Source organism: Schistocerca nitens, chromosome 1 (genome assembly GCF_023898315.1).
Source record: "Schistocerca nitens isolate TAMUIC-IGC-003100 chromosome 1, iqSchNite1.1, whole genome shotgun sequence".
NCBI classification, from domain to species: Eukaryota; Metazoa; Arthropoda; class Insecta; order Orthoptera; family Acrididae; genus Schistocerca; species Schistocerca nitens.
In genome coordinates this window covers 869,040,659-869,067,002 of record NC_064614.1, presented here as the reverse complement: position 1 = coordinate 869,067,002, position 26,344 = coordinate 869,040,659, and the positions used below count along the sequence as shown (strand labels likewise).

Genomic DNA, 26,344 nt, shown 5'->3' with positions numbered 1-26,344 from the left:
ATACGGCCTGCCACCAATATCTCTCCTGTGTCAAACTCTTTATCCCAGAATAGCAATTGCGAACTACGTCCTATTTATATATGGATGTATTCCGGCCTCTGTCTTCCTCTACAGTTTTTGCCCTTCACAGCTCCATCCAGTACCATGGAAGTCAGTCCCTAAAGTCTTAAGAGACCGAGGTGACGCAGTGGTTAGCACACTGGACTCGCATTCTGGAGGACGACGGTTCAAACCCGTCTCCAACCATCCTCATTTAGGTTTTCCGTGATTTCCATAAATGCCCTTTGAAAGGGCATGGCCGATTTTCTTCCCCATCCTTCGCTAATCCACGCTTGTGCTCAGTCTCTAATTACTTCGTTGTTGACGGGACGTTAAAACACTCATCTCTCCTCCTCTCCTCTCCTCTCTTAATAGACGTCCTACCATCCCGTTTCTTCTCCTTGCCAGTGTTTCCCACACATTCCCTTCCTCTCCGAGTCTGCGCAGAACCTCCTCATTTCTAACCTTGTCAGTCCACCTAATTTTCAACATTCGTCTGTAGCGCCACATCTCAAATGCTTCGATTCTCTTCTGTTCCGTTTTCCCACAGTCGATGTTCTACTACCATACAATGCTGTGTTCAAACGTACATTCTCAGAAATTTCTTCCTCAAATTAAGGTCTATGTTTGATATTAGTAGACCTCTCTTGGCAAGGAGTGTCCATTTCGCCAGTTATAGTCTCCTTTTTATGCCCTCCTTGCTCCGTCCGTCGTTGGTTGTTTTGCTGTCTAGGTAGTAGAATTCCATAACGTCATCTCTTTCGTGACCATCAATCCTGAAGTTTAAACCGAGCGAGGTGGCGCGGTGGTTAGACACTGGATTCGCATTCGGGAGGACGACGGTTCAATCCCGCGTCCGGCCATCCTGATTTAGGTTTTCCGTGATTTCCCTAAATCGCTCCAGGCAAATGCCGGGATGGTTCCTTTCAAAGGGCACGGCCGATGAGACCGATAACCTCGCTGTTTGGTCTCCTTTCCCAAAACCAACCAACCAACCAACCTGAAGTTTAAGTTTCTCGCTTTCCTCATTTCTGCTACTTCTCGTTACTTTCGTCTTTCTTCGATTTACTCTCAATGCATATTCTGTACTCATTAGACTGTTCATAACCTTCAGCTGATAATGTAATTCTTCTTCACTTTCACTCAGGATAGCAATGTCAACAGTGTATCGTGTCACTGATACCATTTCACCTTGATTTCTAGTTCTACTCCTCAATATTTCTTTTATTTCGATCATTGCTCTTCCAAGTACCGATTGAACAGTAGGAGCGAAAGACTACATCCCTGTCTAACACCTTTTTTACTACCAGCACTTCTATCTTGGTCGCCAACTGTTATTATTCCGTCTTGGCTCTTCTAGATATTGTATGTAACCCGTCTCTCTTTATAGCTTAGTTCTGTTTTTCTCAAAATTCCGAACATCTTATACCATTTCACATTGTTGAACGCCTTTTCGAGTTCGATAAATCCTATGAACGTGTCTTGATTTTTCTTTAGTCTTGCTTCCACTATCAACCGCAACGATGCCTCTCTGGTGCCTTTCCCTTTCCTAAAGCCAAACTGATCGTCATCTAATACATCCTCAATTTTCTTTTCCATGCTTCTGTGTATCATTATTGTCAACAACGTGGTTGCATGATGTTTTAAGCCGATTGTGAGATAATTCTCGCACTTGTCAGCTTTTACAGTCTTTGGAATTGCTTGGATGATTTTTTTTCCAAAAGTTTGATGGTATGTCGCCACACTCATAGACTCTATACAATAACGCGAATAGTCGCTTTGTTGCCAATTCCGCCAAATTATTTTAGAAATTCTGATGGAATGTTAACCATCTCTTCTGCCTTATTTGTTTTTTAGTCCTCTAAAGCTGTCTTACGTTATGATTATAAACCTAGCTTCACAAGTGTTGGAATTTAAAAAATTGATTCTTGAAAATAATTACGTGCCTTTCTTTGAGTGAGGTTTACTGCGTTTCAGAATACGAAGCTTGTGTGCAATATTCTTTGTTAGCGTACGATTTCAAAATGTGCAAGAGTATAAAGCTGATCAGTATAACTCGTTACTTTTGGTGATGTACCGGATGTAAGGTGAAAACGAATACGACAGCTGAATTTGCTTGTTCCCCTAAATCTATGAATTCCATGAGGTAGTTTCTACATTCAAAAGAATGAAATGTTTGACTGGTTGATAAAAGGAAGTTGTGTGTGATAATCAGCATGTCACTTTCCGCCAGAGATTTACGCAAACGCATTGAAAGATTTCCTATAAAAATATACATTTAATTCCATTATTGGCTTCGTTACCACGTATTTTCATACAAAACACGCAGGCATACAATAATTAAAAACGATTTCATAATTTAAAAATTATTTAATTTTCAGTTAATTACTTTACAGTAGAAACAAAAACACATGTCAATACAGAAAGGAATATTTGTTTCAAAATACAAACACCATAATGAATAGCCACAGGGCAGAAAATTTAAACTTAATCTCTGATTAATAGTACTTGCTTTCACCAATGATGTAAAACGGAAGTTAGTTTATCAATAGTAAACAATCATATTTATGTACTGTGAACTCTTTTCGAATGCGGCTTACAATTTTTTTTTTTTTTTTTTTTTTTTTTTTTTTTGCCGCTGAAGGAGTGGGGAGGTTAAACTGTAAGTAGTCGCATGCAGAGTGCGGAAATTTTAGCAGGTGGACCTGTTGATATCCTTTTAGATCCCTTTTTGTTCTAAAGGACTGGAAAACGGCATAAGGTGATTAGGATACTAGCATGACCCGCTCGTTATTCTGTCCCGTTAACAAAGCTGGCCAACTGATTGACATCAGCGTTCGTAGAGGCACTTTGTGATCGAAATCGCCAATGCTGCGCCATCACCTGTATATAATAAATTGTCACTACTTTTCCGAACTTCTCTCTTTCATTCCTACATTAACCAAGAAAAAAGTAAAAGGCTACGGAGTTCAGAAAAATTTACTAAAATGTGTAGTGGAAATGACAAGATCTTCGTACGTTCCTTCCTTTTGCTGCAACTTCAGTAACTGTTCACGGGTCGTTAGGAAATTTATTGCACAGAATAAAATTTTAAACTGTCCTTATATTATCTTTTGGTACAACCGACTTGGATCACTTTACACTTCAAGGATCATGATTTGGGCTACAGATCGTCTCATATTTCAGGAAGCGTCTCTTCCAACATGTGAACACGGTAGTTTTATCTGTGAGTGAAGCAAATATTTATAGTTTTGCAACTACCTGCCCGTCTCCTGCCTTTATTACTTAATGGTTTTGGTACACTACACAAATTTTACTATACAGGGTGATTCCGTGATGATTTTACGAACTTTCAGGGACAATGGAGAAGGGTAAATGTATCAGTTTGAGGTAAGGAACTCTGGTCCGGAAATGACTGAGCCGAAAGCTATAAGCGAAAACGATCTGATACATCTACCAGTGGACCCCTTCAACTGCAAGCTCTTGTTGTCCGTATTTTGGGAGAAGGTAGTGTGGAACAACGCAGGAAAGAAAATCCAGTAAACACAGGCTTTAAAGCGCATACCTTAAGAGCAGGCATGAGCAGCTTCAGTTGATCCTCGGGCATGATTCATATATTTACTTCATCACTGCTACAAACACGTCGTCCTTAGTAGTTTCCAGCCTATAAGCAAAATAACAAGACAGTTTTTTTATTTGTTTTTGATATGTGTGCTGGCTGACGCAACATACAACGCGTCAACTGCATTAAATGATTAAAATACTAAAATATACAAATATCGCGTATAGCTGCTAAACAATGAACCCGCTAGTGTGTACTCTCAATATAACACAGAGACCAAGATGACAGCTAAGACATCAGAGACGTACAGGCTGGGACGCCGATATCTTTAAATATCTTTGCGTGGACTATTCCGAGATAGGTCTCTGGAAAACTGGAAAACATTGTAACCACGTGACTGAGCGGCATATGATGTTGTTGTTGTTGTTGTGGTCTTCAGTCCAGAGATTGGTTTGATGCAGCTCTCCATGCTACTCTATCCTGTGCAAGCTTCTTCATCTCCCAGTAACTACTGCAACCTATATCCTTCTGAATCTGCTTAGTGTATTCATTTCTTGGTCTCCCTCTACGATTTTTACCCTCCACGCTGCCCTCCAATACTAAACTGGTGATCCCTTGATGCCTCAGAATATGTCCTACCTTCTTCTAGTCAAGTTGTGCCACAAATTTATCTTCTCCCCAATTCTATTCAATACGTCCTCATTAGTTACGTGATCTACCCATCTAATCTTCAGCGTTCTTCTGTAGCACCACATTCCGATAGCTTCTATTCTCTTCTTGTCTAAACTATTTATCGTCCAAGTTTCACTTCCATACATGGCTACACTCCATACAAATACTTCCAGAAACGACTTCCTGACACTAAAATCTATACTCGATGTAACCATGCAGTAGAGCTGCATGCCCTCGGGAAACCAGCCCGCTGACCGAACACGCTGAGCTACTTTGCCGGCTACCGTCTGAGCTACCCAAGTACGACTCCCGACCCCTCCTGGCAGCTTCACTTCCGCAGGACCTCGTCTCCTACCTTCAAAACTTCACAGAAGCTCTCTTACATATTTGAGCATTTTTTTTTTACATTTAAAAACTTTAAAGAAGGTTTACCATGTTTGCAACACTTTGAAATCTTATCAAGTGAAGGCGGATATTTATGCATATTTGTTGGGTAATAATTTTATACAATGTACCGTAGCAGAATGTCTGAGTTTACCATTGACGCCGTTCTACCAGATCATTAATAAACAACAATAACACCAAGAATACATTACATTCCCTTGACACACGCTTGGTGTGACGTACACGTGTTCTTAGCTCCACATTCGAGGTAAATATCTTCGTCATCCCTACCTAAAATATGCAGTCCAGTCAAACATTACGTTTGATCGTAATGTCGTTAGTAAGTGTTGGCTAGTTATTGAGTGAAACGCTTTCCGAAAGTCAACAAATTCGGCAACTACCGTACCGCTTTCAAGCATGACTTTCAAGATGGCATATGACACAAATGTGAATAAATTTCTTATGACCGGCGTTTTCGGCGTCCATGCAGATTGCACTGTTCAAGATAACTTATTCTTCTGTAACACAATATGCACTACTGGCCATTAAAATTGCTACACCAAGAAGAAATACAGATGATAAACGGGTATTCATTGGAGAAATATATTATTCTAGAACTGACATGTGATTACATTTTCACGCAGTTTGGGTGCACGGATCCTTAGAAATCAGTATCCAGAATAACCACCTCTGGCCGTAATAACGGCCTTGATACTCCTGGGCATTGAGTCAAACAGAGCTTGGATGGCGTGTACAGGTACAGCTGCCCATGCAGCTTCAACACGATACCACAGTTCATCAAGAGTAGTGACTGGTGTATTGAGCTAGTTGCTCGGCCACCAGACGTTTTCAATTGGTGAGAGATCGGGAGAATGTGCTGGCCAGGGGAGCAGTCGAACATTTTCTGTATCCAGAAAGGCCCCTACAGGACCTGCAACATGCGGTCGTGCATTATCCTGCTGAAATGTAGGGTTTCTCAGGGATCGAATGAAGGGTAGAGCCACGGGTCGTAACACATCTGAAATGTAACGTCCACTGTTCAAAGTGCCGTCAATGCGAACAAGAGGTGACCGAGACGTGTAACCAATGGCACCCCGTACCATCCCGCCGGGTGATACGCCAGTATGGCGATGACGAATACACGCTTCCAATGAGCGTTCACCACGATGTCGCCAAACACGGTTGCGACCATCATGATGCTGTAAAGAGAACCTGGATTCATCCGAAAAAATGACGTTTTGCCATTTCGTGCACCCAGATTCGTCGTTGAGTACACCATCGCAAGCGCTCCTGTCTGTGGTGCAGCGTCAAGGTTAACCGCAGCCATGGTCTCCGAGCTGATAGTCCACGCTGCTGCAAACGTCGTCGAACTGTTCGTGCAGATGGTTGTTGTCTTGCAAACGTCCACATCTGCTGAGTCAGTAATCGAAACGTTTCTGCACGATCCATTACAGCCATGAGGATAAGATGCCTGTCATCTCGACTGCTAGTGATATGAGGCCGTTGGGATCGAGCACGGCGTTCCGTATTACCCTCCTGAACCCACCGATTCCATATTCTGCTAACAGTCATTGGATCTCGACCAACGCGAACGGCAATGTCGCGATACGATAAACCGCAATCGCGATAGGCTACAATCCGACCTTTATCTAAGTCGGAAACGTGATGGTACGCATTTCTCCTCCTTAGACGAGGCATCACAACAACGTTTCACCAGGCAACGCCGGTCAACTGCTGTTTGTGTATGAGAAATCGGTTGGAAACTTTCCTCATGTCAGCACGTTGTAGGTCTGAAAAGTTAATCATTTGCATATCACAGCATCTTCTTCCTGTCCGTTAAATTTCGCTTCTGTAGCACGTCATCTTCGTGGTGAAGCAATTTTAATGGCCAGTAGTGTATTTTATAAGATTATTACGGATGAGAAAGGTATTAGATGTTAGTTTAATTTATCACTTCCGATACTCATCTTGTAGACAGCTGTAGCCTTTACTCTTTTTTGACTCACCAGTCTTCTGACTGTTTTGATGCGGCCCGCAACAACGAATTTCTCTCTATTCACCTTAGACCAGTACATATACGCTACAGTATCAGTTATTTCTTGGACGCTGTAATATATCTTTCGCTGTTTTGTTGTTGTGGTGGTGGTGGTCTTAAGTCCAGAGACTGGTTTGATGCAGTTCTCCATACTACTCTATTCTGTGCAAGCTTCTTCATCTCCGAGTAAGTACTGTAAGCTACCTTCTGGATCTGCTTAATGTATTCATCTTTGGTTCCCTCGACGATTTTTATCCTCCACGCTTCCCTCTAGTATTAAATTTGTGAACTCTCGATGCCTCACAACTTGTCCTACCATTCGATCCCTTCTTTTAGTCCGGTTGTGCCACAAATTCTTCTTCTCCCTAAATGTATTCAGTACCTCCTCATTAGTTACGTGGTCTACCCATTTAACCTTCAGCATTCTTATGAAGCATCAAATTTCGAAAGCTTCTATTCTGTTGTTGTCTTAACTATGTATCATCCATGTTTCACTTCCATGTATGGTTACACTCCATACAAATACTTTCAGAAAAGACTTCCTGAAACTTAAACCTATACATGACGTTAGCAAATTTCTCTTCTTCAGAAGCGCTTTCCTCGCCATAGCCAGTCTACATTTTATGCCCTCTCTTGTTCGGCCATCATCAATTATTTTGCTCCCAAAATAGCAAAACTTATCTACTAACTTAAGTGTCTCATTTCCTAATCTAATTCCCTCAGTATCACCTGAGTTAATTCGACTACGTTCCATTATCCTCGTTTTACTTTTGTTGATGTTAAACTTATATCCTGCTTTCAAGACACTGTCCATTCCGTTTAACTACCGTTCCTTACTGCCTGAAAAAATATTTGGAAAAAATACGTCGATGTTGAAGAAAGTATACAATGCATTTAGGAAAGGTTTACCTCGGGAAAGGTAGGTCACAAGAGCGACGGCACGATGCAGTTACCCGTCTAACATACATCAAGTAAAAATGAATTATCGTGAATAAACTCGTCAGCTTCTTCTTTGCCATTTCAAATGCCATCACATTTACGTTCGCTTTTGATGTATCAAGCTCCAGATGGCTATTGTATAATATCGTTGTTTGAAATCATCCTGTGACCGAGAAAATACCGCATTGACTTCCAAAAAAAAAAGTGGTAACAAGTACTATACCCAGCTTCAAGAAAAATGATACGCAGGTTTGACTTTGTGTGAAATTAGCATTCGGTCGTTCTGCTCTCAAACAATGAGTGCACAATTCTGACACATATACCTGAAACTAGAAAATCGCACACAACAAATTCATGTGATCAACCATAGGATTCTACAAATGGCTTGCAGACACTATTTGAATAAAATTTTGTTTATTATTCAACAAATAGTACAATATGCAGAGGATCCTGGTAACATAAGTCGTATCATGTCGACTATAACGTCAGAAGTGACACACCAGAAGTGGTAGTCATCTTTATACAGTATTTTGTTTTAAGAAAAATGAAAGTGTCACAGAGAATGTCTGTAATATTTCGCTGGCAATGTCTATTCACTACATGTAATACGGACTTCTTGGCTTTTAATATATGAGACCCTTTATGAAATATTTTTCCTTACATGGTAATCTGTTCATCTTAAAAATTTACCAAAAGGAGCAAAAAATTAACACACTTCAACATATTCCAGTCTCTGTCTTCCCTTATAGTTTTTATCCAATATGTGCACAATATTATGCTCAAATCAGAAGCTCTCCCAGCTGCAGTTTCTGTGTAGAATCTCACAGTAATGCCATCGGACCTAATGGCTCTGTTCAGTTACAGTTATTTAAATTATTCCGTAGGGCCAATAATGCTAACCTCCACAAGATGAACACGAAATTCATCGTTAATATTTCGGAGGTTGTTCATGTTTATAAGCTAAGTATTTAGGCTTCTAAGTGCCTCATTGTATACTGTAATAGTGGTTAATTCGGTTTATTGCTCCAATTACTTTCCCTTGCGTGAAAATAACTCCACAACTGTGAGAACGTCTCTGAGATGTAATGAACAGAAGGTACAATAGAAACGAATTAATCTTCTAAGTTGACTAGTAGCAGCTGCGGCACTCAGTGTCGGCAAATAGCATTTCTAACGAATTCTATAACAATATCTTGAGTAAACACACTCAGTCCAACGTAATAATATGTAACCGAAAAATTTCCAGTTAATACAAGAAATTCCGCTATTATGACACTGTAATGTCCACTGTTATCGAATATCAGTTCCCATCTCTACTAGTTGGAATAGTTACTGACAATTTATAACTACAGCCGCTAGTGTTACATCTGGTATTATATATATTGGTTATCGCGCGAGGTAGCCGCGCGGTCTAGGGCGCCTGGTCACCGTCCTCGCGGCTTCCTCCGTCGGAGTTTCGAGTCCTCCCTCGGGCATGGGTGTGTGTTGTCCTTGGCGTAAGTTAGTTTAAATTAGGCTAAATAGTATGTAAGCTTAGGGACCGATGGCCTCAGCAGTTCGGTCCCATAGGACTTACCACAATTTTTTTTATGTACTGGTTGCAGTTTTTTTTGCTGAACTGAATACAGTTTTGAAAACTAGCCATTCCATATCTCTCAAAGAGAATGTTTTGAATCAATGGACAGATTGTATGAAAAAGAATCATCCAATTTAAGAAAATCGCAACCATTATGTTATTTGAGATGTGTGCGTGAACAATATACTGTTGGAAAGAGCAAACTCTGGAGTTTTACATGGTTCCCGCTAGGTAGCAGCAGTGTGCGTCGCTTGAGTTCTAGTAAAAATGGTGTTGGGACAATAGAAAGCGTTCTGTATTCTACGTTTTGCGCAATGCGGGTCAGTAATAACTGTCCAGCGTGACTTTCTTACCAGGTATGATGTGGATCCACCTGCAGCACAGAGCATTAGAAGCTGGAATGAACGATTCGAAGAAATACGTTGTTTGTGTAAAGGCAAATCGCTGATGCGTTCCCGAGTGTCTGACACAGACGTCGAACGCATCCGCCATAGTTTCACAAGGAGTCCGCAGAAATCTGTTCGCCGTGCATCCCGACAGCTCAGCATGCCCCCGATGTCCGTCTGGCGTGAGTAGCGCCATCGTTTACACATGAAACCATTCAAAATTGAGCTACTGCAAGCTCTTCGTGAAGGTGACAAACAACAACCTGTGGAATTTCCGTAATTTCGTACTTAGCAAGATGGAGGATGACAGTCTTCTTCCACTCTTAATGTTTAGTGACCAAACACCATTCCTTTTAAATGGAAAGGTGAGCCGTCTTTGTAGCAGAGACACTAGGTTCCACGTCATGATGGTCTGTAACTGTTTACCTTTTTATATATTCTTACTCTGTTTACAATAATTCACTTTGTATACATGGTGTCACAAAAAGGTACGGCCAAACTTTCAGGAAACATTCCTCACACACAAATAAAGAAAATATGTTATGTGGACATATGTCCGGAAACGCTTAATTTCCATGCTAGAGCTCATTTTAGTTTCGTCAGTATGTACTGTACTTTCTCGAGTCACCGCCAGTTGTCCCAATTGAAGGAAGGTAATGTTGACTTCGGTGCTTGTGTTGTCATGCGACTCATTGCTCTGCAGTACTAGCATCAAGCACATCAGTATGTAGCATCAACAGGTTAGTGTTCATCACGAACGTGGTTTTGCAGTCAGTGCAATGTTTACAAATGCGGAGTTGGCAGATGCCCATTTGATGTATGGATTAGCACGGGGCAATAGCTGTGGCGCGGTACGTTTGTATCGAGACAGATTTCCAGAACGAAGGTGTCCCGACAGGAAGACGTTCGAAGCAATTGATCGGCGTCTTAGGGAGCACGGAACATTCCAGTCTATGACTCGCGACTCGGGAAGACCTAGAACGACGAGGACACCTGCAATGGACGAGGCAATTCTTCGTGCAGTTGACGATAACCCTAATGTCAGCGTCAGAGAAGTTGCTGCTGTACAAGGTAACGTTGACCACGTCACTGTAAGGAGAGTGCTACGGGAGAACCAGTTGTTTCCGTACCATGTATAGCGTGTGCAGGCACTATCAGCAGCTGATTGGCCTCCACGGGTACACTTCTGCGAATGGGTCATCCAACAATGTGTCAATCCTCATTTCAGTGCAAATGTTCTCTTTACGGATGAGGCTTCATTCCAACGTGATCAAATTGTAAATTTTCACAATCAACATGTGTGGGCTGACGAGAATCCGCACGCAATTGTGCAATCACGTCATCAACACAGATTTTCTGTGAATGTTTGGGCAGGCATTGTTGGTGATTGCTTGATTGGGCACCATGTTCTTCCACCTACGCTCAATGGAGCACGTTATCATGATTTCATACGGGATACTCTACCTGTGCTGCTAGAACATGTGCCTTTACAAGAACGACCCAACATGTGGTTCATGCACGATGGAGCTCCTGCACATTTCAGTCGAAGTGTTCCTACGCTTCTCAACAACAGATTCGGTGACCGATGGATTGGTAGAGGCGGACCAATTTCATGGCCTCCACGCTCTCCTGACCTCAACCCTCTTGACTTTCATTTATGGGGGCATTTGAAAGCTCTTGCCTACGCAACCCCGGTACCAAATGTAGAGACTCTTCGTGCTCGTATTGTGGACGGCTGTGATACAATACGCCATTCTCCAGGGTTGCATCAGCGCATCAGGGATTCCATGCGACGGAGGGTGGATGAATGTATCCTCGCTAACGGAGGACATTTTGAACATTTCCTGTAACAGAGTGTTTGAAGTCACGCTGGTACGTTCTGTTGCTGTGTGTTCCCATTCCATGATTAATGTGATTTGAAGACAAGTAATAAAATGAGCTCTAACATGGAAAATAAGCGTTTCCGGACACATGTCCACATAACATATTTTCTTTCTTTGCGTGTAAGGAATGTTTCCTGAAAGTTTGGCCGTACCTTTTTGTAACACCCTGTATAACTTTATTATGTCACATTATGTGAAGCGTTTACCATTGGCTGGGGCTGACGTAATCTGTTTTTGGTGAGAAATTAGTGCACTGTTTAACTCGTGTCATTGCTGCCCTCAGTGAGCAGTTTACGACTGGTTTGCCGCACGACCATCCGAGTAGCCACGAGCAGCTGCCTGATGGATAAATATTACCTCCTTATTCTCTATACTTTCCTCTGACGCTATGATCATCAAACTTTCTGTAACTTTGCTATTCTTGCTCTAACAAAGCTTATTTCTGAAGTCTACCTTTACATAAAGTCGTAACCGGTGATTAATAAAAGTATTATTGCTATCGAGACTGTTGTTTTAACCCAGTGAAATGAAATAGTTAAATACTCTCTCTTCTGTGAAGCAAGTAGCAGACTTCGGTTCACTGGGAAAGTGCAGTCAGACCATAAATGAGACAGCTTACAAAACGTGACTGCGACTCATCACAGAATATTGCTCAGTTTGATTAACGAGGGATGTTCAAGGAATAGAACAAAAACAGCACGAATGGTCTCAGGTTTGTTTCACTCACAAGACAGCGTCACGGATGTTCTGAAAACTACCTGTACTGGCAGGCGCTTGAAAATGAACAACCATTCTTCGAAAGCCTACTTATTACGTTCCAAGGAACAATTTTAGGTGAGGAATCTAGGTTACACTGTTACAATGGGAAGTACCAACTGATACACATTTCTCAGTGGTTTACAGAATAAACATACACGTAGATGCAGATCATTTGAGACACACTCTGCTACTGTTTTTCTTTCTTTTTCTTCTTTGTCTTGTTTCCTTGGCTAGCATCGGTGCAGACACAACTCCCCATTACCCCATGGGACGGACTGCGTGTAGTGTTAGACATGTGAAAGTGAGCGGAAGTTTTCTAAATGTTTGCGAATCGTGTTAACTGAGGCGAGACTCGGGTAACAGACATGTACTCACCTAACGGTACGTGGTAAACCGCCTAAAAAGGCATCCAAGCTCTCCTAACACCGACCTGTCTCGTTAATCCGTTGGGAGAATTAGAGTGGGAAGCGACGCACCTACCTGTTCCGGAAGCGGTGCTTTAACAAACACAGCTATCTGGGCAGGTCTAGGCAAAAGGTTTTCTTCTTGCACGACAAAGTCTACCCACTTCCATTCATGTGGTGCTCAAGTACAGCACTGTGATATGTTTCGATTTACCTCGATATTGACGACGCATCTTTGTTGTTTTCTCCTTCTTTCATTTACCTGTACAACATTGACCAGACAAAGCCTATTTTTCGAAAGGAGAAAAGAAACTTAGGGAGAAAGAGAAGCTCTGCTGAAGTTGCGTTCCACCTGAAACTGAGAAAATTGTATGAAGAAACGACGTGGCATGGACTCGACTAATATCTGAAGTAGTGCTGGAGGGAACAGACACCACGAATTCTGCAGGGTTGTCCATAAATCCGTAAGAATACGAGTGGATGGAGAACAGCACATTGCAAGACATCCGAGATATGCTCAATAATGTTCATGTCTGGGGAGTTTGGTGACCAACGGAAGTGTTTAAACTTAGAAGAGTGTTCGTGGAGCCACTCTGTAGCAATTTTTGACGTGTGTGGTGTCGCATTTTTCGGAATGCACAATGGACATGAATGGATGCAAGTGATCATCTGGAATGCTTACGTACATGTCAGCTGACACAGTGGTATCTAGCCATATTAGGGGTCTCATATCACTCCAGCTGCACACGCCCCACACCATTACAGAGCCTCCACCAGCTTGAACAGTCCTCTGCTGACATGCAGGGCCCATGGATTCATGAGGTTGCCTCCATACCCGTACAAGTGCATCCGCTCGATACAATTTGAAACAGCCATCAACAGTCCAATGTCGGTGTCGACGGGCCCAGGCGAGGCGTAAAACTTTTCGTCGTGCAGTCATCTAAAGGGTACATGAGTGGGCCTTCGGCTCCAAAGTCCATATTGATGATGTTTCGTTGAATGGTCCGCACGCTGACACTTGTTGATGGCCAAGCAATTGCGGAAGGGTTGCACTTCTGTCACGTTGAACGATTCCCTTCAGTCGTCGTTGATCCCGTTCTTGCTGCATCTCTTTCCGACTGCAGCGATGACTGAAATCTGATGCCTCGGAGATTCCTGATATTCACGGTACACTCATGAAATGGTCGTAGGAGAAAATTCTCACTTCATCGCTCTACCTCGGAACGCTGTGTCGCATCGCTCTTACCCCGACTATAGCACTACGTTCAAACTCACTTAAATCTTGATAATCTGCCATTGTAGCAGTAGTAACCTCTCCAACAACTGCGCCAGACGCTTTTTGTCTTATATGGGCGTTGCCGACCACATCACCGATTTCTGCCTGTTCACATATCTCTGTATTTGAATACGCTTGCCTATACTAGTTTCTTTGGCGCTTCAGTGTAAATGAAAGTACGAAACAGTATGATTTTTTACACTTCATAATGATTCGGCCATAAAAGTTCTAAGCAAACAAGAATTAACTACCAACATGACTGAGAACGCGATAAGCAACTAACTGACTCTACGTATACGTGCACCCCTAAAGATGTATCGCTTGATGCCATTCGAAGTTTTGACATTGTTTTAAAAAATAATGGCTATGATTCGGAAGCTTCATTCATAGTTTTCTGAAGAACACAGCTTATTTGAAAGTTGGCAGTAAAATTTTGGTTCCATTGGTAAAATGGCGCCGGCCGTTGTGGCCGAGCGGTTCTAGGTGCTTCAGTCTGGAACTGCTCGACCGCTACGGTGGCAGGTTCGAATCCTGCCTGGGGCATAGATGTGTGTGATGTACTTAGGTTACTTACGTTTAAGTAGTTCAAAGCTCTAGGGGACTGATGACCCCAAATGTTAAATGTTGAGCCATTTGAACCATTCTTTTTTTTATCATAAAATGGTCGACCATGTTACGTCGTCCAACTTCTCTTCGTATGCTTCACTGTTATTTTCAACCTTGCACACCGACTACATCCATTATCCCCAACACACTGTTCATCACAAACCTACAGCCTGTCTCCTCTTAAATTTTTTTCCTCTTAGATGCATTTTAGAATAAGCTCCAACAACGTGCCCCTTCTATTAATGGCTTTCCCAAAAATTTCCTTCCTCAGCTGTCAATTCCAATATGCATTAAATATCTATATTTTCTGTCTGTTCGTGTTTTACATCTATATACCGGTGGTTCAAATAAATCTAGTCTATTTTTCTAACAGTCCATGATGCTAAAGTTTTAAATTTTACGTAATTCTGTTCTCAGGTTGTAAGTAATTCTTAATTCCGTTAATCAGTAATAGTAAATCTCTTTTGTTGACGAAAATTTTTCTACTAGCTCCAGTTCTCCTCTGATACTCTCCCCTACTTACTCTTTATTGAGTAGTCCTATTGGCTAAACAGGAGATGTTTCACTAAGTGAAAGGATGCAACAACTGCGCTGCTTCAGAGATTGCAACAACAGGCAACTGTACAGCAAGGATTTGCGGTTGTCGTCGAAGTTATCAGGAAAAGATTGGGATAACATCGACATAATAACTTACAAGCAAGCCTACATGGACGGAAAACTCGTCAGCAGTTGACAGAAAGAGAAATTCGAGGAACTAACAGGAAAGAACATACACAACCCACTCTGGACGTAGGCTGTACAGTGATAAACATATCGACGCAGACCAATAGTGTGACAGCGACCACAGTACTACCCAAAGGATTCACCATTGAACGATGATTCCCAAAGAGGAATTTTTTCAGTCTGTGGAGGCTTCGCTCCAATGAGTACCACAAGTGGAAACAGAAAAGAGAAGGCAAGAACCCGTCAGAATGTTACAAAGAGCTTTGCCACCGAGACACAACACTACACATGAAGAAAGACAAGCCACCGAAGAACCTAGGAACAACGAGGATATTGAGCTCTACTTACAAACAAATGAAACGTGACTGTTTTGGTGGGCACCTCAGAGTTTGAAAAGAAAATAGACAAACTACTGAACGACCCCATTTAAACAGAATTAAGAATTAACCCGACGGTAGAGAGAGTGAAAAACAAGAATACCTTGGTAAAGGGCCCAAGAACTGACTCGTACACTGCCAAGTGACTCGTCAACAAAGTTCTCGTGCCTCTTAGAATTTATGAAGTACATAAGCTCCATGAGGAGGCTAACCCACTGTGGCCCGTAGTGAATGGAATAAACTCAGCTAGATATTACGTAGCGAAACATGCGGCACCTAAACTGCGCCGTCTTCTGGAATAAACAGACTTTTATGTGGTTTCTCCCCGCTTTGTGTAACTGATTAATGAGGAATGGATACAGTCAACTAAGATAATGTTTACGATATTGTAGTGCCTGCATTAGTCCGAAATAAAATTAATTACTGCAGTACAGCCGTTATGGAATACAAAAAATGTGTTCGCAGTTGCCAATATGGACAACCATCAGCTGTATAATGGATTGATGACAGTGAAAAGTTGTGCCGGAGCGTGACTCGAGTCCGGATTTCGTATTTATTCGTATGCACTAGATTAGCAACTTTCGAGTAAAGTGAATTTCCTGTACAGGAATATACATAATGGATGTAGGAGTAATGGTTGTAGACACATGGCTGACAGCTTATGGAAGTTTGGGTATCGCCGTGAGTCGTGCTTGGATAGTCAAATAGTAAAGCGGCCACTAGCGACAAGCAGGCAATCTGGGTTCGAATCCCGGTCCAGTACAAATTTTCAAATCAGTTATACAGCTGATGGTTGTCCATATTCGCAACTGCGAATAAATTTCTTGTATAACATTATCGTTAGTTTCGATACCAAGTCGCTCTTTACCAATACAATAAACTGCTCGCATCCTAGAGGAACAGATCCCACGTGATTTTGCGATTTGGTGTGTCTATCATCTTCAACGTACTTCACCTGCCTCGGGAAGTTATACGAGTAATTACGTGGAGGGACAATGGGCTCCACCCTCTCCCCAGTCACTGCTGACATCTTCGTGAAAGATCCCACAAATCGGTATCTGCATGCCGAGAGCCAACGTTGTGCAACTCAGATATATTTAGTTCTGCACACATTCACTGCCTGTGCCTACCGGGTAAGCGACTCTAACGACATCAAAGAAGAACTGAGGTTTCGCGCCAACGTTTACCGCAACAAAATGGCTCTGAGCGTTATGGGACTTAACAACTGAGGTCATCAGTCCCCTAGAACTTAGAACTACTTAAACCTAACTAACCTAAGGACATCACACACATCCATGCCCGAGGCAGGATTCGAACCTGCGACCGTAGCGGTCGCGCGGTCCCAGGCTGAAGCGCTCAGAACCACTCGGCCACAACGGCCGGCTTACGGCAACAACATTATAAGAACGACGACCAAGAACAACCGAAATAAAATGAGAAAAGAGAGCAAGGTCGAGAAGCTTCCGATATTGCGCTTACAGTATGGGAAGAGTGTTCAGCGAACGGCTAAGCAACGTCCTCCACCAACGAGGTTTCACACAGATTTTCCTCAGCAGCCACAGGATCTACAACATGATAGGATCCCCAGGGTATGCGGACCACAAAATAAACACTGCTGGAGTACACGAAATTTTTTTATGAGTGCAGAGCTGTCTACATAGGGGAGACGTGGAGACCACTTAGCACACGCTTAGCAGAACATGAAAGGTACGTGCGATTAGCACAGCCTAATAAATCGGTGACAGCGGAACATCACCATGGCTGTGGACAGCCTACCTTGTTCCAGGAACCTCTAGACCTGGCGGAAGTCGTGGATGCGCCAAGGCAAAATTAGGGAGGCGACTGAAATCATTAAGTAGCTACACAACATCAATGGAGAGGACAGCTACAAACTTCCGGTGTCCTGGCTGCCAGCTATCCGTGTCCGAAAGGCTGCGAGTGGTCTTGGAGCAGAAGCCTCACCGGACACGGTAGCGACAGCATAAACGAACAGCTGCAGGGAAACTTTCAGTGTATTTCCACGCACGCATAGGAGGAAATGTGTCCACGAGGAACAAAGAGCTGATCAGCAGACTGCCACCTATCACAGACAACCCAGCTAGCCCACGAACAGCTTCTTTCCTACCCTCTCCACTTGACATTTTAGAGGCAGTAGAATTTTACAAATATGACATATTAACACTTATCATCTGTAGTAAATAGAGCCATCTTTCCTCCACCAAGCCGGCCGCTGTGGCCGAGCGATTATAGGCGCTTGACTCCGGAACCGTGCTGCTGCTACGGTCGCAGGTTCGAATCCTGCCTCAGGCTTGGATGTGTGTGATGTCATCAGGTTAGTTAGGTTTAAGTAGTTCTAAGTCTAGGGAACTGATGACCTCAGATGTTAAGCCACATAGTGCTTAGAGCCATTTGAACCATTTAAACCTCCACAAAACTCAGTTTAGCCTGAGGAAGGCTTCTGTAATACTATCAAAAAGTTGGTTTTAGCGTTTATAATTAAAGTATTTTATACAATGACGCGGTACAACACGTAGAAAAATTTTAATCATCAAAGTTACATTTTCATTTCACACTGAAATTTAATTATTGTTCTGTACAGAAGAAGAACATTTCAAGTACAGTAACTTTGATTGAAGGAACACTTTAACGAAAAAATGTATTTACTTAACAAGTTTTTGTCTCTATTTTTTACTTAGCGATTAAAGGCCACAGTCGCCTGTCGTAGTTAGGGCCACTGACTCCACAGGAGGCAAAGAGCCAGTATCTTTAGAAAAAAGCAACTTCCACGCCACACCGGATTCGAACCCGGTCCCACCTCGGACGAATGATCGGACAGCTGCGCCTCCACGGCGGTTAATAAAGGAGGAGGAGGAGATTAGTGTTTAACGGGCTGTCATCAACGAGGTCATTAGAGACGGAGCACAAGCTCGGATTAGGGTAGGATGGGGAAGGAAATCGGCAGTGCCCTTTCAAAGGAACCATCCGGGCATTTGCCTGAAGGGAATTCAGGAAAAACACGAAAAACTTAAATCACGATGGCCGATCGCGGATTTGAATCGTGGTTCTCCCGAATGCGATAGTACTGTGGTTCAAATGGCTCTGAGCACTATGGGACTTAACAGCTCATCAGTCCCCTAGAACTTAGAACTACTTAAACCTAACTAACCTAAGGACATCACACACATCCATGCCCGAGGCAGGATCCGAACCTGCGACCATAGCAGTCTCGCGGTTCCGGACTGCAGCGCCTAGAGCCGCACGGCCACCGCGGCCGGCTGTGTACTGTGCTAACCACTGCGCCACCTCGCTCAGTGGTTGATAAAAGAAGTATGAATTTCAACAGAAAATGAAAGCAGGCGTCATTTACATAGTTCGTCGAAAGAAAGTAATGCTGAGAAAGTGAGATCTATTCTCCATTATAAAAATATTTGAATTAAAACCGAAACTAAATAATACCACAAGTATTCACATGGCCTAGTATGATACTTCGACAAGTGTCCCAATAATATGGCGTAACATCTCAATTCTAGGAAACATTTATTCGCATCAAAACATATAGTTCCATACATTTATTAGTCCATTTCCTTGCAATAAAGTAAAATAAGCATCTGATGCGAAATTTGGTTGCACTGATATATTTAGGTGCGTTCGAGTTTAAAATGATCACCACATTCTTCGTATTTCAATTATTTTGGGAAATTTCAAAAACTGAGTTCCGAAAATCAGAAATTGAAGACAAAGAATGAAAACTGAGGACTCTCCGCACAAAATTATCACATTTGGTCACTTTATTTTATTGACTGAATGAAAAATAGGAAATTTGCGTTGTTGTACTGTTGGATGTTGTACTGTTGGATGCTGGTATTGGTGGTGGACGGGGCGGGGTATCGGGAAGAGCAGTTGTAGAGAAGAAGAGGGGGCGTTAGTTTTAATTTCTCGTCTAGGGTGGCAAAAGATTTGGCAACTGCCTTGATTGCGGATTTGTTATATGACTATCACGTGGGCTTTAGGAAAGGTGAAGGCAGGAGTGAGTCGGTTCTGACTTTGTGCATGATAATCGAAGCAAGACCAATGAAACGTCAGTCACGTTCCTAAGATATGTCGCCCTAGAGAAAGTGACCGACAATGTAAAATGATGGAAGATGTTTGAAATTCTGAGAAAAATAGGGATAAGCTACAGGAAAGACGGGTAATATACAAAAAGTGTAAGAACCAAGATGCAAAATAAGAGCGGAATACCAGGAAAGAAGTGCTCGGATTAAAAAGGGTGTACGACAGGCATGTAGCGTTTCGTCCCGACAGTTGAATCCGTACATCGAAGAAGCAATGGAGGAAATAAGAGGAATGTTCAAGAGTGGAATTAAAATTCAAGGTGTAAGGATATCAGTAATAAGATACGCTAATGATATTGCTATCCTCAGTGAAAGTGAAGAAGAATTACAGGATCTGCTGAATTAAAGTAACAGGCTAATGAGTTCTCGAACATGGATTAAGAGTAAATAGAAGAAAGCAAAGGTAATGGGAAGTAGTAGGAATGGAGAACAGCGAGAATCTTAATAACAGAATTGGGGATCACTGACAATGTTAAGGATTGCTGTTATCTAGGCAGCAATATAACCCTTGATAGACGAGAAAGGAGGAGATAAAAAGGAAACAAGCACTGACAAAAACATCATTCGTCGTCAAAAGAAGTCTGCTCGTATCAGATATGGTGGGCCTTAATTTGAAAAAAAAGTGTGTGAAATCTTATGGGACTTAACTGCTAAGGTCATCAGTCCCTAAGCTTACACACTACTTGACCTAAATTACCCTAAGGACAAACACACACACCCATGCCCGAGGGAGGACTCGAAGCTTCGCCGGGACCAGCCGCACAGTCCATGACTGCAGCTCCTTATACCGCTCGGCTAATCCTGCGCGGCCCTTAATTTGAGGGAGAAATTTCTGAGAACGTGCGTTTAGAGCACAGCATTGTACAAAGGCTATACATGTATTGTGGGATAACCGGAGTAGAAGAGAATCGAAGTATTTGAGATGTGGCGCTACAGAAGAATGTTGAAAATTAGGTGGACTGATAAGGTAAGGAATGAGGAGGTTCTGCATAGTATCTCCGAGGGAAGCGATAAACGGAAAACACTGAAAAGGAGAAGAGATGGGGTGACACGGCAACTGTCAAGCCATTAAGGAATAACTTCCATGGAACTAGAGGAAGCTGTAGAGGGTAGAAACTGCAGATGAAAACAGAGATTGGAATATATCCACCAAATAATTGGATTCAGAATGTTGCAACTGCTGTTCTGAGATGAAAAGTTTCGCACAGGAGTGGAATTCATGGCGTGCCGCATCAAACCAGCCAGAAGACTAACAACAAACAACAGATGAATCTGCTGCGGACACCCGTCATCCAATATAACATCTGTTTTCACAACGAACCTTATCGGACTCGCGTTACGCATTACATACCCGATGTTAGTAACTACCTGGTACCGGGAGTGGAACCTAATAATCACGTTTGCTAAGTGAAGAACATGGGACTGTGGATGGTGGCTGTGGGCTTCACTCATTGCGTGCTCCAGTTGCGTTCATGTTCAGCGAGATTAGTTGCAATGTCTCTTCCTGGTTCATTGTTCAGCCTTTTACTTCTTTAATTGCAGTACCACCGCACTGACTTTTGCCTTGTGCTGTGCATCAGTCTACATGAGTAACGTGCTCGAAGAATGAGATATACCTATTTAAACTGTATGAATATAGTACGCATTCCCATAATTTATAACGGTTGTGTGCAGTGGGACTTCCGTACGTTATGCTCGGCGCCACTGTTGTGGACACACAGTCGAGAAAGATTCTTGGAAAAATCCGACAGACGGAACTGGCACACAGCTTACGGGCAGCAGATAAGCCAGAGCTGAACTAACGCTGACTCAGACCCCTGCAGTACAAAGGCACTCCTCGGAAACAAAGCGAACGTGGGCGTAAACAAGCGACCGCCGGAGTGCGCGCTGGCGTGGCGACACTGAGCAACAAGTGTCTGGCGGCCGGTTGCTCGCACGGACGCACGTGTGTAGTCCACAGTACAGTAGGCGCAGGGCGTAGCGCGGTGTGGAGGAGGAAGGGAGGGGTTCCCCGCCCCCTCCAAGCCCCTCCAGAGTCTTCCTGCCGTCGACCCCGCCCCCTCTTGCGGCGTTCCATATCTGGGTCCCCGGGCCGGCGATGACACGCGTAGCGACATGCCTCTTCAACGACAGCCGAGTAGCTTGCAGGGGCGACGATAGAGAGGAGAGGTGGTTGTGCGGCGGGAGGGGAGGAGGGGCGCCGGGGCACCGTGGCAGCTGCTCAGGCCTGAGTGCAGTGCATACCAGTCACCGACGACGCGGCCCGAGAACAGAGCAGCTGACACCGCAACGCCGCTATGACGCCAGCTGCTGTTCTCAGCAGACGCCGCCTGTAGGTGAGTATGAAAGACGCCACGCTTACCTTGCCCCAGTATATGCAGACAGTCTTTCCTGCTGTAGTTTAGCTCCGCCCGCTCTATACGCGCTGTTGTTACTACTGCAGTTAAATGACAGTTTTCATATGTTGTCTGTATTGCTTGTAGTAGAGAATACTAAATCTACATCTACACTTCACAAGCCACCTTATGTATGTAATGAGGGAACATCGTTAAGGTGACCATATTTCTGAGAGTCGAAGCTGGGACCAGTTTTATAATTGCTCACTGCTCGGAATGTAACAATCCTGAACTACTACACATTATTAAAGCTTACAACGAGATGAATAGCAGTCACCACAAGTTAACATAACAAACATGATTGAAGACCTAGGCACATTCATAGTTATTATATAGTTATGTTGTTGTTGTGGTCTCCAGTCCTAAGATGCAGCTGTCACCAGGACCTACAGTCCTCTGAGTCGGCTTACTGTATTCATCTCTTCGTCTCCTCCAGGACTTTTACCCACCACTCTTCCCGCCAATACTAAATTCGTCATCCCTCAACGCTTCTGAATATGTCCTATTAACGATCCCTTGTTCTAGTTAGATTGTGTCACCAATTTCTTTTCTCGTCAATTCTGTTCAGTACCTCTTCATTAGCAACATAATCCATCCATCTAATCTTCAGCACTCATCTGTAGCACCAAATTTCATAAACTTCTATTCTCTTCTTGTCTAAACTCTTTATCGTCCACGTTCCACTTTCGTACATGGGTACAATGAAAACGAGCACCTCCAGAAAAGATTTTATAATACTTGAATCTATATTCAATGTTAACAAATGTCTCTCCTTCAGAATCGCTTTTCTCCCCATTTCCACATTTCGTATCTTCTCTACTTCGACCATCAGCAGTTATTTTGCTGTCCAAATAGCAAAACTCGTCTACTACTTTAAGTGTCCCATTTTCTAATCTAATTCCCTTAGCATCATCTGATCTAATCCGATTAAATCCTTATCCTTGTCTGGCTTTTGTTGATGTTCATCTTATATCCTTCTTTGAAGACACTGTCCATCCCATTTGACTGCTCTTCCAAGTCCTTTGCTGTCATCAGTAGACCTCAAAGCTTTTTTTTTTCAAATTTATTTGACTTCAGTACAGTAGTCCATCCATAGTTTCAGTAAATTACGGAAAGATTACATGACTAGTTTCGGTGAAGTTCAGCCACCATTATCAAATGTAATAAGTATGAAATATTCAGATTCTCATAATTAATAACCGATTTGATAATGGTGACTGAGTTTCGCCGAAACTAGTGATGTAAACTTTTTGCAATTTAGTGCGATGATGGGTTGACTACTGTTCTGAAATCAAATTTGAAAAAACTTACATTTAGTCACACTCCTTAAAACAGTCATCTCTCCCTCAAAGTTGTATTTCTCTTCCCAGAACACTGACTCTTACTCCACATTTTTCTTTGCTTTTCGTCCCTGTATAATTATAATACACCGAAATGTTAAAAGATAGTACACGGACAAATCATTTGTTTAGATAACTACACATAACTTTTAACACTCAGTTATTTATGCCACCATACTTCGGCGATGAATGAATTTGATTCAGCTGATATTCATTGTCTTTTAATTTTCAGAAGTCATAGAATTCCGAACAACGGTATTTCAAATTAACTTTCGCGATCATTATAGTTTTTAAAGTCGTCTTCTTACGTTTGAGTTATGATGTCCGTATCTTATTCGTTAAGGGAAGTATACGCTCGACTGCTGCATTTGTACCAGGAACGCATAACACGAACTCCACAGTGTTAAAAATATTTTCATAAGATATATGTTCGAATGTGAAGTGCTATAACATTTGTATCCATTGCACATCAGTAACAATTTTTCCTGTGATTCAAGCCGGCCGGTGTGGCCGAGCGGTTCTAGGCGCTTCAGTCTGGAACCGCTCGATCGCTATGGTAACAGGTTCGAATTGTGCCTTGGGCATGGATGTGTGTGACGTCCGTAGGTTAGTTAGGTTTAAGTAGTTCTACGTTCTAGGGGACTGATGACTTCAGATGTTAAGTCCCATACTGCTCAGAGCCATTTGATCCTGTGATTCATTTCCCTATGTGCAGCATGTTAACACGCTTTGGGAACAAGTTATTATCATTAGTTTTGCAGTTTAGCAACACATTTGTAAGAGACTCGTAGCATTTTTGCACTTTAACCAATGTACGTACGTACTGCGAAAGAACCCAATTACAATCTGAAAAGACGTGAAAGATCCGTCCATTGTTCAGTATACAGCTGTCATAAAATTCTCACTCCGTTTCACTGAGCTTCTTAACGTTTGTACCCCCCCTCCCCGCCCCCTTCCCCACAAACCCAAGTTTGCTTAGAGCGGCTCTTCTAACGCGTGGCATTAGTCCGGTTTTTCGTTTTTCAGCCATATTCATTATTAAATCATAAAGTGCTTCTCCAACCTTTAACGTTGTAACATGCTGTCCTGCCTTCAATACAGCCGCATGAGAAGTACTACAAAACTCTTGCGAAAAGAAATACACGTGAAAGCATTAGGGTTCCCGTTAAGGAAATCCATCTCGGTAATGTCAACTTCAGCCCAAGTACTATTGAAGATCTCTAACTTCAAAGCAATTTGTAATACGGCGCTTCACGTATGTTACGATACTGGAAATAAAGCATAGATACTTGCTGGAAATATAAAAAGTCATAGCCTTTGTGGAAACCTCACGTGACTGAGAATGTGATTTGATTTCAAAAACCCGAAACACTGAGGCGTCCCAGCGGAGCCCGATTGGAACAAGGGAACTGGACTCCAATAATCCGAACTTTCCCGGCCAAAATGCGATGTCTCGTCACTTTAACTCTGTGTATTACTGCCACATCTACCCGTTTCCGTTCCAGCTGCGAATGCTTCGCGAGAAAAAAAAGACTGCTGCTAAGCCTCCGTCTGAGCTTGAACCTCATTAATTTTACGTTCATGGTCTTTTTGCGAGACACAGGTGGGATGAAGATTGAATCGTAGGAACGAGCGCTCTTGGAACTGTGGCAGGCAAAACCAGGCTGCGATGCAGAACGTCTCTCTTGCAGTGTCTGCCGCTAGAATTGGCTGAGATTCATCTTGACGCTTTCGCGCTTTCTAAATGAAGCTCCAAGCTAAACGAGTTGCTCTTCTTTGGACTTCCTCTGTTTCATCTGTGAACTCTACCTGGTGTGGATATCAGATTGACGAGTTATATTCAAGAACTGGTCGAACGTGGACTTTGTAAGATACCTATTTTGCTTATGGACTACACATTCTGAGCATTCCTGCAATTAATCTATCTGCGATTAGGTTTACGTGGTCATTCCACTTTGAATCGCTCCATAGGCATACCCCTTGATACGCAACGGACGCTACTGCTTCCAGTAGTTATTCGAGATCGTGTAATAATAAAATAAAATAATGACTTTCAAAGTGATGGAGAACAACAGCCAGTCATCCTTTCCTTTAGGGCTTTATTAGAACAAACCTAGATTTCGCCTAGTAACTAGCCATTGTCAGTGCTAAAAAACATGAGAAGTACATAGTCAGGCGATACCATAAAAAGTTACAACTCGTGGCATAACTTATATCGCTTATGCATTATATTAGGTACCAGTATTTCAGGGCTTTAATACATGTCCTAGTACGTCAGTCCTCTATTGTTCGGTCTCCTGTCACAGGTCGTTGAAGACTACTGACTGTATAATGAAGGTAGGCTTTACGGAGAACACATAGGTTGGTTGTATGGCGCCTTCTTAATGAACTACTTAATATGTAACATGGATAGTAAAGCAGTTATGGTTTCTACCGAGAAACAAAATTTGCATAGGAATAATACGAAACAATATACAACTAAAATTATTTATGTTTGTGTCAGACTTACTGCCACTTCGAAGTTTGATGTCGTGTCCTCCTGCTAACTGCCATAGGAACAAGAAGACGGCTCTAGATTGGATTTCGCAGCAGACTCATCATTCCAACCGAGAATCCTCTACACAAATCTAAATGTTCCACATCACTGTTTCCTGTGTCCGTTCCTATTCCCATAGGCTGCTTTTTTATCAGTGATTATCTTACGACGAGACCGTCATAAGCTCTTATTCTGATTGGTCCCAGTCAGTAAAAAATACGTTCTGGGGTTTATATTTCCTCTTTCTGAAAGAGGTAATACATCATGCCAAACAAAAATGTATAATATGTAGTTACCCATGGAAAGAAAATAAAACACTGATGTCGTCAACACTGACTT

At 42.6% G+C, this 26,344-nt stretch overlaps 1 protein-coding gene across 1 annotated transcript in view; it reads left to right on the top strand.

Moving 5' to 3' along the window:
• The first annotated feature begins 21,968 nt into the window (after positions 1-21,968).
• Positions 21,969-26,344, top strand: part of LOC126237247 (leucine-rich repeat-containing protein 15-like) — a 77,094-nt gene continuing 72,718 nt past the window's right edge. Inside the window, exon 1 of the mRNA XM_049947163.1 lies at positions 21,969-22,069. The gene's annotated coding sequence lies outside the window, so the exon portion shown is untranslated. The remainder of the gene's footprint in view (positions 22,070-26,344) is intronic.